Below are 14,014 nucleotides of genomic sequence, written 5' to 3'. Positions count from 1 at the left end.
ACGTTTTGGCTCCTAGAGGGCCTTTTAGCACGTGTTTAACCTCCTAGAGGGCACATTAGCACATGTTTTGTCCCCTAGAGGACACTTTAACACGTGTTTGGGCTCCTAGAGGGCACTTTAGCACACGTTTTGGCTCACAAGAGGATACTTTAGCACACGTTTTGGCTCCCAAGAGGATACTTTAGCACACGTTTTGGCTCCCAAGAGTGCACTTTTGCACGTGTTTGGGCCCCTAGAGGGCACTTTAGCATGTGTTTGGTTTCGTAAGAGATTACTTAAGCAAAAGTTTTGGCTCCGAAAAGAGCACTTTAACACGCGTTCTGGCTTCCAAGACGACACTTGAGCACACGTTTTGCTCCTAGAGGGCACTTAAGCACGTGTTTGGGCTCCTAGAGGCCACTATAGCACTTGTTTAGGCTCCAAGAGAGTACTTTAGCACGTGTTTGGGCTCCTAGAGGGCCCTTACAGGTATTTGGGCTCCTAAGAGAGCACTTTAGCACACGTTTTGGATCCCAAGAGAGGACTAAAGCACACGTTTTGGCTTCCAAGACGACAACTTAGCACACGTTTTGGCTCTCAAGAGAACACTTTAGCACACGTGTTGGCTCCTAGAGGGTACTTTAGCACGTTTTTGTGCTCCTAGAGGTCACTTTAGCACAAGTTTTGTCCGCAAGAGGACACTTTAGCGCATGTTTTGGCTCCTAAGAGTGCACTTTCTCACAAGTTTTGTCCCCTAGAGGACACTTTAGCACGTGTTTGGGCTCCTAGAGGGCACTTTAGCACAAGTTTTGGTTTCTAGATGGCACTTTACCACGTGTTTAGGCTCACAGAGGGAATTTTAGCACATGTTTTGGTTTCTAGAGGGAACTCTAGCATGTTTGGCTCCTAGAGGGCACTTTAGTAAACGTTTTGGCCAAAAAGAGGATACTACAGCACACGTTTGGGCTCCTAGAGGGCACTTTAGCACAGGGTTTGGTTTCTAGAGGGCACTTTACCACGTGTTTAGGCTCCTAGAGGGAACTTTAGCACAAGTTTTGGTTTCTAGAGGTTACTCTCGCATGTTTGGCTCCTAGAGGGCACTTTAGCACAAGTTTAGGCTCCTAAGAGAGCACTTTAGCATACGTTTTGGCTCCCAGAGGGCACTTAAGCACCTGTTCAGGCTCCTAGAGGACATTTTAGCACAGGGTTTGGCTCGTAGAGGACACTTTAATACTTGTTTGGGCTCCTGGAGTGCACTTTAGCACAAGTTTTGGTTTCTAGAGGGCACTTTAGCACGTGTTTGGGCTCCTAGAGGGAGCTTTAGCACATGTTTTGGCTCCTAAGAGAGCACTTTAGCACACGTTTTGGCTCCCAGAGGGCACTTAAGCACATGTTCAGGCTCCTAGAGGGCACTTTAGCACAGGGTTTGGCTCGTAGAAGACACTTTAACACGTGTTTGGGCTCCTGGAGGGCACTTTAGCACAAGTTTTGGTTTCTAGAGGTTACTCTGGCTTATTTGGCTCCTAGAGGGCACTTTAGCACACGTTTTGGCTCCAAAACGGATACTTTAGCACACGTTTTGTCTCCCAAGACTGCACTTTAGCACGTTTTTGGGCTCCAAGAGGGCACTTTAGCACAGGGTTTGGCTCGTAGAGGACACTTTAATACGTGTTTGGGCTCCTGGAGAGCACTTTAGCACAAGTTTTGGTTTCTAGAGGGCACTTTACCACGTGTTTAGGCTCCTAGAGGGAACTTTAGCACAAGTTTTGGTTTCTAGAGGGTACTCTAGCATGGTGTTTGTCTCGTAGAGGACACTTTAACACGTGTTTGGGCTCGTAGAGGGCAATGTAGCACAAATTTTTGTTTCTAGAGGGCACTTTACCACGTGTTTAGGCTCCTAGAGGGAACTTTAGCACAAGTTTTGGTTTCTAGAGGGTACTTGGGCATGTTTGGCTCCTAGAGGGCACTTTAGCACACGTTTTGGCTCCGAAGAGGATACTTTAGCACACATTTTGGCCCCCAAGAGTGCACTTTAGCACATGTTTGGGCTCCAAGAGGGCACTTAAGCACGTGTTTGGGCTCCTAAGAGAGCACTTTAGCACGTGTTTTGGCTCCTAGAGGGTACTTTAGCACATGCTTTGGCTCCTAAGAGAACACTCTAGCACACGTTTTGGCTCCCAAGAGAGCACTTTAACAGACGTTTTAGCTTCCAAGACGGCACTTTAGCACACATTTTTGCTCCTAGAGGGCACGCAAGCATGTGTTTAGGCTCCTAGAGGGAACTTTAGCACAGGGTTTAGCTCGTAGAGGACACTTTAACACGTGTTTGGGCTCCTAGAGGGCAATTTAGCACAGGGTTTGGCTCCCATGAGGATACTCTGGCACACGTTTTGGTTCCCAAGAGTGCACTTTAGCACACATTTTGGCTCCTAGAGTGCACTTTAAAACGTGTTTGGGCTCCAAGAAGGCACTTTAGCACGTGTTTGGGCTCCTAGAGGGAGCTTTAGCACATGTTTTGGCTCCTAAGAGAGCACTTTAACAGACGTTTTAGCTTCCAAGACGGCACTTTACCACACATTTTTGCTCCTAGAGGGCACGCAAGCATGAGTTTAGGCTCCTAGAGGGAACTTTAGCACAGGGTTTAGCTCGTAGAGGACACTTTAACACGTGTTTGGGCTCCTAGAGGGCAATTTAGCACAGGGTTTGGCTCCCATGAGGATACTTTGGCACAAGTTCGGGCTCCTAAGAGAGCACTTTAGCATACGTTTTGGCTCCCAGAGGGCACTTAAGCACCTGTTCAGGCTCCTAGAGGGAACTTTACCACGTGTTTAGGCTCCTAGAGGGAACTTTAGCACAAGTCTTGGTTTCTATAGGGTACTTTACCACTTGTTTAGGCTCCTAGAGCGAACTTTAGCACAAGTTTTGGTTTCTAGAGGGTAGTCTGGCTTATTTGGCTCCTAGAGGGTACTTTAGCACACATTTTGACTCCAAAGAGGATACTTTAGCATACGTTTTGTCTCCCAAGACTGCACTTTAGCACGTGTTTGGGCTCCAAGAGGGCACTTAAGCACGTGTTTAGACTCCTAGAGGGCACTTTAGCACAGGGTTTGGCTCGTAGAGGACACTTTAATACGTGTTTGGGCTCCTGGAGTGCACTTTAGCACAAGTTTTGGTATCTAGAGGGCACTTTAGCACGTGTTTGGGCTCCTAGAGGGAGCTTCAGCACATGTTTTGGCTCCTAAGAAAACACTTTAGCACACGTTTTGGCTCCCAGAGGGCACTTAAGCACATGTTCAGGCTCCTAGAGGGCACTTTAGCACAGGGTTTGGCTCGTAGAAGACACTTTAACACGTGTTTGGGCTCCTGGAGGGCACTTTAGCACAAGTTTTGGTTTCTAGAGGTTACTCTGGCTTATTTGGCTCCTAGAGGGCACTTTAGCACACGTTTTGGCTCCAAAGAGGATACTTTAGCACACGTTTTGTCTCCCAAGACAGCACTTTAGCACGTGTTTGGGCTCCAAGAGGGCACTTTAGCACAGGGTTTGGCTCGTAGAGGACACTTTAATACGTGTTTGGGCTCCTGGAGTGCACTTTAGCACAAGTTTTGGTTTCTAGAGGGCACTTTACCACATGTTTAGGCTCCTAGAGGGAACTTTAGCAGAAGTGTTGGTTTCTAGAGGGTACACTAGCATGGTGTTTGGCTCGTAGAGGAAACTTTAACACATGTTTGGGCTTTAAGAGGGCAATGTAGCACAAATTTTGGTTTCTAGAGGGCACTTTACCACGTGTTTAGGCTCCTAGAGGGAACTTTAGCACAAGTTTTGGTTTCTAGAGGGTACTCTGGCATGTTTGGCTCCTAGAGGGCACTTTAGCACACGTTTTAGCTCCGAAGAGGATACTTTAGCACACATTTTGGCCCCCAAGAGTGCACTTTAGCACGTGTTTGGGCTCCAAGAGGGCACTTAAGCACGTGTTTGGGCTCCTAAAAGAGCACTTTAGCATGTGTTTGGGCTACTAGAGGGAACTTTAGCACATGCTTTGGCTCCTAAGAGAGCACTTTAGCACACGTTTTGGCTCCAAAGAGGATACTTTAGCACACGTTTTGTCTCCCAAGACTTCACTTTAGCACATGTTTGGGCTCCAAGAGGGCACTTTAGCACACGTTTTGGCTCCGAAGAGGATACTTTAGCACACATTTTGGCCCCCAAGAGTGCACTTTATTACGTGTTTGGGCTCCAAGAGGGCACTTAAGCACGTGTTTGGGCTCCTAAAAGAGCACTTTAGCATGTGTTTGGGCTCCTAGAGGGAACTTTAGCACATGCTTTGGCTCCTAAGAGAGCACTTTAGCACACGTTTTGGCTCCAAAGAGGATACTTTAGCACATGTTTTGTCTCCCAAGACTTCACTTTAGCACATGTTTGGGCTCCAAGAGGGCACTTAAGCACGTGTTTAGGCTCCTAGAGGGCACTTTAGCACAGGGTTTGGCTCGTAGAGGACACTTTAATACGTGTTTGGGCTCCTGGAGAGCACTTTAGCACAAGTTTTGGTTTCTAGAGGGCACTTTACCACGTGTTTAGGCTCCTAGAGGGAACTTTAGCACAAGTTTTGGTTTCTAGAGCATACTCTAGCATGGTGTTTGTCTCGTAGAGGACACTTTAACACTTGTTTGGGCTTGTAGAGGGCAATGTAGCACAAATTTTTGTTTCTAGAGGGCACTTTACCACGTGTTTAGGCTCCTAGAGGGAACTTTAGCACAAGTTTTGGTTTCTAGAGGGTACTCGGGCATGTTTGGCTCCTAGAGGGCACTTTAGCACACGTTTTGGCTCCGAAGAGGATACTTTAGCACACATTTTGGCCCCCAAGAGTGCACTTTAGCACGTGTTTGGGCTCCAAGAGGGCACTTAAGCACGTGTTTGGGCTCCTAAGAGAGCACTTTAGCACGTGTTTGGGCTCCTAGAGGGAACTTTAGCACATGCTTTGGCTCCTAAGAGAGCACTCTAGCACACATTTTAGCTCCCAAGAGAGCACTTTAACAGACGTTTTAGCTTCCAAGACGGCACTTTAGCACACATTTTTGCTCCTAGAGGGCACGCAAGCATGTGTTTAGGCTCCTAGAGGGAACTTTAGCACAGGGTTTAGCTCGTAGAGGACACTTTAACACGTGTTTGGGCTCCTAGAAGGCAATTTAGCACAGGGTTTGGCTCCCATGAGGATACTTTGGCACTTGTTTTGGCTCCTAGAATGCACTTTAGCACGTTTTTGGGCTCCAAGAAGGCACTTTAGCACAAGTTTGGGCTCCTAAGAGAGTTCTTTAGCATACGTTTTGGCTCCCAGAAGGCACTTAAGCACCTGTTCAGGTTCCTAGAGGGATCTTTACCACGTGTTTAGGCTCCTAGAGGGAACTTTAGCACAAGTTTTGGTTTCTATAGGGTACTTTACCACTTGTTTAGGCTCCTAGAGCGAACTTTAGCACAAGTTTTGGTTTCTAGAGGGTAGTCTGGCTTTTTTGGCTCCTAGAGGGAACTTTAGTACACATTTTGACTCCAAAGAGGATACTTTAGCACACGTTTTGTCTCCCAAGACTGCACTTTAGCACGTGTTTGAGCTCCAAGAGGGCACTTAAGCACGTGTTTAGGCTCCTAGAGGGCACTTTAGCACAGGGTTTGGCTCGTAGATGACACTTTGATACGTGTTTGGGCTCCTGGAGTGCACTTTAGCACAAGTTTTGGTTTCTAGAGAGCACTTTAGCACGTGTTTGGGCTCCTAGAGAGAGCTTTAGCACATGTTTTGGCTCCTAAGAGAGCACTTTAGCACACGTTTTGGCTCCCAGAGGGAACTTAAGCACATGTTCAGGCTCCTAGAGGGCACTTTAGCACAGGGTTTGGCTCGTAGAAGACACTTTAACACGTGTTTGGGCTCCTGGAGGGCACTTTAGCACAAGTTTTGGTTTCTAGAGGTTACTCTGGCTTATTTGGCTCCTAGAGGGCACTTTAGCACACGTTTTGGCTCCAAAGAGGATACTTTAGCACACGTTTTGTCTCCCAAGACTGCACTTTAGCACGTGTTTGGGCTCCAAGAGGGCACTTTAGCACAGGGTTTGGCTCGTAGAGGACACTTTAATACGTGTTTGGGCTCCTGGAGTGCACTTTAGCACAAATTTTGGTTTCTAGAGGGCACTTTACCACGTGTTTAGGCTCCTAGAGGGAACTTTAGCACAAGTTTTGGTTTCTAGAGGGTACTCTGGCATGTTTGGCTCCTAGAGGGCACTTTAGCACACGTTTTGGCTCCAAAGAGGATACTTTAGCACACATTTTGGCCCCCAAGAGTGCACTTTAGAACGTGTTTGGGCTCCAAGAGGGCACTTAAGCACGTGTTTAGGCTCCTAGAGGGCACTTTAGCACAGGGTTTGGCTCGTAGAGGACACTTTAATACGTGTTTGGGCTCCTGGAGAGCACTTTAGCACAAGTTTTGGTTTCTAGAGGGCACTTTACCACGTGTTTAGGCTCCTAGAGGGCACTTTAGCACAGGGTTTGGCTCGTAGAGGATACTTTAATACGTGTTTGGGCTCCTCGAGAGCACTTTAGCACAAGTTTTGGTTTCTAGAGGGCACTTTACCACGTGTTTAGTCTCCTAGAGGGAACTTTAGCACAAGTTTTGGTTTCTAGAGGGTACTCTAGCATGGTGTTTGTCTCGTAGAGGGCACTTTAACACGTGTTTGGGCTCGTAGAGGGCAATGTAGCACAATTTTTTTTTTCTAGAATGCACTTTACCACGTGTTTAGGCTCCTAGAGGGAACTTTAGCACAAGTTTTGGTTTCTAGAGGGTACTCGGGCATGTTTGGCTCCCAGAGGGCACTTTAGCACACGTTTTGGCTCCGAAGAGGATACTTTAGCACACGTTTTGGCCCTCAAGAGTGCACTTTAGCATGTGTTTGGGCTCCAAGAGGGCACTTAAGCAAGTGTTTGGGCTCCTAAGAGAGCACTTTAGCACGTGTTTGAGCTCCTAGAGGGAACTTTAGCACATGCTTTGGCTCCTAAGAGAGCACTCTAGCACACGTTTTGGCTCCCAAGAGAGCACTTTAACAGACGTTTTAGCTTCCAAGACGGCACTTTAGCACACATTTTTGCTCCTAGAGGGCACGCAAGCATGTGTTTAGGCTCCTAGAGGGAACTTTAGCACAGGGTTTAGCTCTTAGAGGACACTTTAACACGTGTTTGGGCTCCTAGAGGGCAATTTAGCACAGGGTTTGGCTCCCATGAGGATACTTTGGCACACGTTTTGGTTCCCAAGAGTGCACTTTAGCACAGGTTTTGGCTCCTAGAGAGCACTTTAGCACGTTTTTGGGCTCCAAGAAGGCACTTTAGCACAAGTTTGGGCTCCTAAGAGAGCACTTTAGCATACGTTTTGGCTCCCAGAGGGCACTTAAGCACCTGTTCAGGCTCCTAGAGGGAACTTTACCACGTGTTTAGGCTCCAAGAGGGAACTTTAGCACAAGTTTTGGTTTCTATAGGGTACTTTACCACTTGTTTAGGCTCCTAGAGCGAACTTTAGCACAAGTTTTGGTTTCTAGAGGGTAGTCTGGCTTATTTGGCTCCTAGAGGGCACTTTAGCACACATTTTGACTCCAAAGAGGTTACTTTAGCACACGTTTTGTCTCCCAAGACTGCACTTTAGCACGTGTTTGGGCTCCAAGAGGGCACTTAAGCACGTGTTTAGGCTCCTAGAGGGCACTTTAGCACAGGGTTTGGCTCGTAGAGGACACTTTAATAAGTGTTTGGTCTCCTGGAGTGCACTTTAGCACAAGTTTTGGTTTCTAGAGGGCACTTTACCACGTGTTTAGGCTCCTAGAGGGAACTTCAGCAGAAGTTTTGGTTTCTAGAGGGTACTCTAGCGTGGTGTTTTGCTCGTAGAGGACACTTTAACACGTTTTTGGGCTCTTAGAGGGCAATGCAGCACAAATTTTGGTTTCTAGAGGGCACTTTACCACGTGTTTAGGCTCCTAGAGGGAACTTTAGCACAAGTTTTACTTTCTAGAGGGTACTCTGGCATGTTTGGCTCCTAGAGTGCACTTTAGCACACGTTTTGGCTCCGAAGAGGATACTTTAACACACGTTTTGGCCCCCAAGAGTGCACTTTAGCATGTGTTTGGGCTCCAAGAGGGCACTTAAGCACGTGTTTGGGCTCCTAAGAAAGCACTTTAGCACACATTTTGGCTCCAAAGAGAGCACTTTAGCACACGTTTTGGTTTCTAAAGGGCACTTTACCACGTGTTTAGTCTCCTAGAGGGAAATTTAGCACAAGTTTTGATATCTAGAGGGTACTCTAGCATGGTGTTTGGCTTGTAAAGGACACTTTAACACGTATTTGGGTTCGTAGAGGGCACTTTAGCACAAGTTTTGTTTTCTAGAGAGCACTTTAGCACACGTTTTGGCTTCCAAGATGGCACTTTAGATCACGTTCTGTACCCTAGAGGACACTGTAGCACGAGTTTTGGTTTCTAGAGGGAACTTTACCACGTGTTTAGGCTCCTAGAGGGAACTTTAGCACAAGTTTTGGTTTCTAGAGGGTACTCTAGCATGTCTGGCTCCTAGAGGGCACTTTAGCACACGTTTTGGCTCACAAGAGTGCACTTTAGCACATGTTTTGGCTCCAAGAAAGCACTTTAGCACGTGTGTGGGCTCCCAAGAGAGCACTTTAGCAGACGTTTTGGCTTCCAAGACGGCACTTTAGCACATGTTTAGGCTCCTAAAGGGCACTTAAGCACATGTTTAGACTCCTAGAGGGCACTTTAGCACAAGGTTTGGCTCGTAGAGGACACTTAATCACGTGTTTGGGCTCCTGGAGGGCACTTTAGGACAAGTTTTGGTTTCTAGAGGGCACTTTACCACGTGTTTAGTCTCCTAGAGAGAACTTTAGCACAAGTTTTGGTTTCAAGAGGGTACTCTAGCATGGTGTTTGGCTCGTGGAGGACACTTTAACACGTGTTTGGGCTCCTAGAGGGCACTTTAGCACAAGTTCTGGACCCTAGAGGACACTTTAACACGTGTTTGGGCTCCTAGAGGACACTGTAGCACGAGTTTTGGTTTCTAGAGGGTACTTTAGCACACGTTTTGGCTCCCAAGAGTGCACTTTAGCATGTGTTTTGGCTCATAGAGAGCACTTAAGCACGTGTTAAGGCTCCTAGTGGGCACTTTAGCACAGGGTTTGGCTCTTTGAGGACACTTTAACACGTGTTTGGGCTACTAGAGAGCACTTTAGCACAAGTTTTGTTTTCGAGAGGGCACTTTACCACGTGTTTAGGCTCCTAGAGGGCACTTTAGCACAAGTTATGGTTTTTAGAGGGTACTCTGGCATGTTTGGCTCCTAGAGGGAACTTTAGCACACATTTTGGTTTCTAGAGGGTACTCTAGCATATCTAGCTCCTAGAGGGCACTTCAGCACACGTTTTGGCTCCCAAGAGTGCACTTTAGCATGTGTTTTGGCTCCTAGAGAGCACTTTAGCACATCTTTTGGCTTCCAAGACGCACTTTAACACACTTTTTGGCTCCTAGAGGGAACTTAAGCACTTGTTAAGGATCCTAGAGGGCACTTTAGCACAGGGTTTGGCTCTTTGAGGACACTTTAACACGTCTTTGGGCTCCTAGAGAGCACTTTAGCACAAGTTTTGGCTCCCAAGACTGCACTTTAGCACGTGTTTGGGCTCCAAGAGGGCACATTAGCACGTGTTTAGGCTACCAAGAGAGCACTTTAGCATGTGTTTTGGCTCCTAGAGAGAACTTTAGCACACATTTTGGCATCCAAGACGGCACTTTACATCACGTTTTGGCTCTTAGAGGGCACTTTAGCACACGTTTTGGCTCCCAAGACTGCACTTTAGCAAGTGTTTGGGCTCCAAGAGGGCACTTTAGCACGTGTTTAGGCTACCAAGAAAGCACTTTAGCATGTGTTTTGGCTCCTAGAGGGCACTTTAGCAGATGTTTTGGCTCCCAAATGGCACTTTAGCACATGTTTTGGCTCCTAGAGGGCACTTTAGCACGCGTTTTGGCTTCCAAGACGGCACTTAAGATCACGTTTTGGCTCCTAGAGGGTACTTTAGCAAGTGTTTAGGCTCATAGAGAGCACTTTAGCACAAGTTTTGTCCCCTAGAGGACTCTTTAAAACGTGTTTGGGCTCCTTGAGGGCACTTTAGCACAAGTTTTGGTTTCTAGAGGGCACTTTACCACGTGTTTAGGCTCCTAGAGGGAACTTTAGCACAAGTTTTGGTTTCTAGAGGGTACTCTAGCAAATGTTGAGGCTTCTAAAGGGAACTTTAGCATAAGTTTTGGTTTCTAGAGGGTACTCTAGCAGATGTTTTGGCTTCCAAGACGGCACTTAGGATCACTTTTTGGTTTCTAGAGGGAACTTTAGCACATGTTTAGTTCCTAAGACTGCACTTTAGCATGTGTGTTGGGCTCCTACAGGGAACTTTAGCACGTGTTTGGGCTCCTAAGAGAGCACTTTAGCACATGTTTGGGCTCCTAGAGGGAACTTTAGCACATGCTTTGGCTTCCAAGAGAGCGCTTTAGCACATGTTTTTGCTCCCAAGAGAGCACTTTAGCAGACGTTTTGGCTTCCAAGACGGCACTTTAGCACACGTTTTGGCTCCTAGAGGGCACTTAAGCACATGTTAAGACTCCAAGAGTGCACTTTAGTACAGGGTTTGGCTTGTAGAGGACACTTTAACACGTGTTCCGGCTCCTGGAGGGCACTTTAGCACAAGTTATGGTCTTTAGAGGGCACTTTACCACGTGCTTAGGCTTTTAGAGGGAACTTTAGCACAAGTTTTGGTTTCTACAGGGTACTCTGGCATATTTGGCTCCTAGAGGGCACTTTAGCACACGTTTTGGCTTCCAAGACGGCACTTTAGATCATGTTTTGGCTCATAGAGGGCACTTTAGCACGTGTTTAGACTCCTAGAGGGCACTTTAGCACAAGTTCTGTCCCCAAGAGGACACTTTAACACGTGTTCGGGCCCCTAGAGGGCACTTTAGCACACATTTTGGTTTCTAGAGGGCACTTTACCACGTGTTTAGGCTCCTAGAGGGCACTTTAGCACAGGGTTTGGCTCGTAGAGGACACTTTAACACTTGTTTGGGCTCCTGGAGGGCACTTTTGCTCAACTTTTGGTTTCTATAGGGTGCTTTACCACGTGTTTAGGCTCCTAAAGGGAACTTTAGCACACATTTTGGTTTCTAGAGGGTTCTCTGGCATATTTGGCTCCTAGAGAGCACTTTAGCACATGTTTTGGCTCCAAAGAGGATACTTTAGCACATGTTTTGGCTCCAATATGGCACTTTAGCACGTGTTTAGGCTTCTAGAGGGAACTTTAGCACAAGTTTTGGTTTCTAGAGGGTACTCTAGCATGGTGTTTGGCTCATAGAGGACACTTTAACACGTGTTTGGGCTGCTAGAGGACACTGAAGCACGAGTTTTGGTTTCTAGAGGGAACTTTACCACGTGTTTAGGCTCCTGGACGGAACTTTACACAAGTTTTGGTTTCTAGGGGGTATTTTAGCACGTGTTTAGGCTCCTAGAGGGCACTTTAGCACATTTGGCTCCCAAGAGTGCACTTTTGCACGTGTTTTGGCTCCTAGAGAGCACTTTAGCACGTGTTTGGACTCCTAAGGGAGCACGTTTGCACAAGTTTTGGCTTCCAAGACGCACTTTAGCACACGTTTTGGCTCCCCGAGGGCACTTTAGAACAAGCTCTGTCCCCTAGAGGACACTTTAATACGTGTTTGGGCTCCTAGAGGGCACTTGCACAGGGTTTGGCTCGTAGAGGACGCCTTTAACACGTGTTTGGGCTCCAAGAGGGTACTTTAGCACGTGTTTAGACTCCTAAAGGGAACTTTAGCACAAGTATGGGTTTCTAGAGGATACTCTAACATGGTGTTTTGCTTGCAGAGGACACTTTAACACGTGTTTGGGCTACTAGAGGACTCTTTAGCAAAAGTTTTGTTTTCTAGAGAGCACTTTAGCACACGTTTTGGCTCCCAAGACTGCACTTTAACACGTGTTTGGGCTCCAAGAGGGCACTTTAGCACGTGTTTAGGCTCCTAGAAGGAACTCTAGCACAAGTATTGGTTTCTAGAGGGTACTCTAGCATGTTTGGCTCCTAGAGGGCACTTTAGCACACGTTTTGGCTCCAAAGAGGATACTTTAGCACATGTTTTTGCTCCCAAGACTCCACTTTAGCACGTGTTTAGGCTCCAAGAGGGCACTTTAGCACTTGTTTAGGCTCTAAGAGGGCACTTTAGCACGTGTTTAGGCTCCTAGAGGGAACTTTAGCACAAGTTTTGGTTTCTAGGGGATACTCTAGCATGGTGTTTGGCTCGCAGAGGACACTTTAACACGTATTTGGGCTACTAGAAGACACTTTAGCAAAAGTTTTGTTTTCTAGAGAGCACTTTAAAACACGTTTTGGCTTCTAAGACGGCACTTTACATCACGTTTTGGCTCCCCGAGGGCACTTTAGAACAAGCTCTGTCCCCTAGAGGACACTTTAATACGTGTTTGGGCTCCTAGAGGACACTGTAGCACGAGTGTTGGTTTCTAGAGGGCATTTTACCACGTGTTTAGGCTCTTAGACGGCACTTTAGCACACGTTTGGCTCCCAAGAGTTCACTTTAGCTCGTGTTTTGGCGCCTAGAGAGCACTTTAGCACGTGTTTTGGCTTCCAAGACGCACTTTAACACATGTTTTGGCTCCTAGAGGTAACTTAAGCACGTGTTAAGGCTCCTAGAGGGCACTTTAGCACAGGGTTAATAGAATATTAAATTAGAACTTAAATTAGAACTACTAACCAAGATCCTTGACTTGCTGTTGTATGTTTAACCTAGACAAAGGTGGCTATCACTATGTTTGTAGGTTTTCTGTAGCTATAAACTAAATCAAATAAGTGCTTACTGCCTTGGCATTTGGAGGAATCTGTGACCAAATGTCGACAGCAAACAGGAGAGAAGGTTTCCTAAAAATGCAAAGGGTCACTGTATATTTTAGCTTAGCCATAGGTTCCACTGGGGTTTAAACTCAAATCACTGGAATCAGAGTCCAGAGTGCTAAACTTTACACCAAAGAACCACAAAAGTGTCAGATGCATGCCACTTACAAGTAGAGAGGCTAATCCTTAGTCTTGGAAGTTGATGAAGATTCTGCTACATTAGAAATACAGCAAGTGAAACCTAGAGCTACAGCTATGGAAGACAGCCAACAAAGGAAAATCGGTTCAAGGAAGCTAAATTGGGCCAAATTCAGATGAAAAGAATGACACAATTAATTTGATGGATGATGATGGCAATTTGGAGATGGTTTAGTACATGTCGACAGTTGAGATTAATCACTTCTTTGGAGGCTGTGTTTAGCAGCCAGTTGATTCTGCAGGAACATATTTCATTCTTACTATTGCAGCGGTTCCCTGATTGTGTAGTGGCTAGGATACGCCACCTTCACCGCTGCGGTCCTGGTTTTGTTCCCAGTCCAGGAACGATGAGGTGACAAAGGATCCCTGTCCTTTATTTAAACTGTACATTTTGAGACAGGGTGCCTATTGATTGTTTCATGTCATGTTTTCCAGTGCCACCGTCCCTGATGCTCTAGTGGCTAGGATTTGGCGCTTTCACGGCCGCGGCCTGGGTTCGATTCCCGGTCAGGGAATGCTGATGTTTAAGAACCTGGTAGCGCTTCAGAAAAGAAAGTACATTTCAGGAAAGGCTATTGGTTGCTTAATTTGCACTCATGTCATTCTTCCAATTGGTATGGTTCCCAAATCATCTTGTGGTTAGGATTCTGCGCTTTCACAGTCCTACCTGAAATTTCATTCCAAATCAGGGAATTCTGAGGTGACAAGAGATGCGTGTCAGAATGGAAGACATACTGGAATGATTAATAGAATATTCAATTAGAGCTCAAATTAATACTACTAACCAAGATCCTTGACTTGCTGTTGTATGTTTAACCTAGACAAAGGTGGCTATCGCTATGTTTGTAGGTTTTCTGTA

Source organism: Echiichthys vipera, assembly GCF_963691815.1.
Source record: "Echiichthys vipera genome assembly, chromosome: 23".
Lineage (NCBI taxonomy): Eukaryota > Metazoa > Chordata > Actinopteri > Perciformes > Trachinidae > Echiichthys > Echiichthys vipera.
This window is presented reverse-complemented; position numbering follows the sequence as displayed.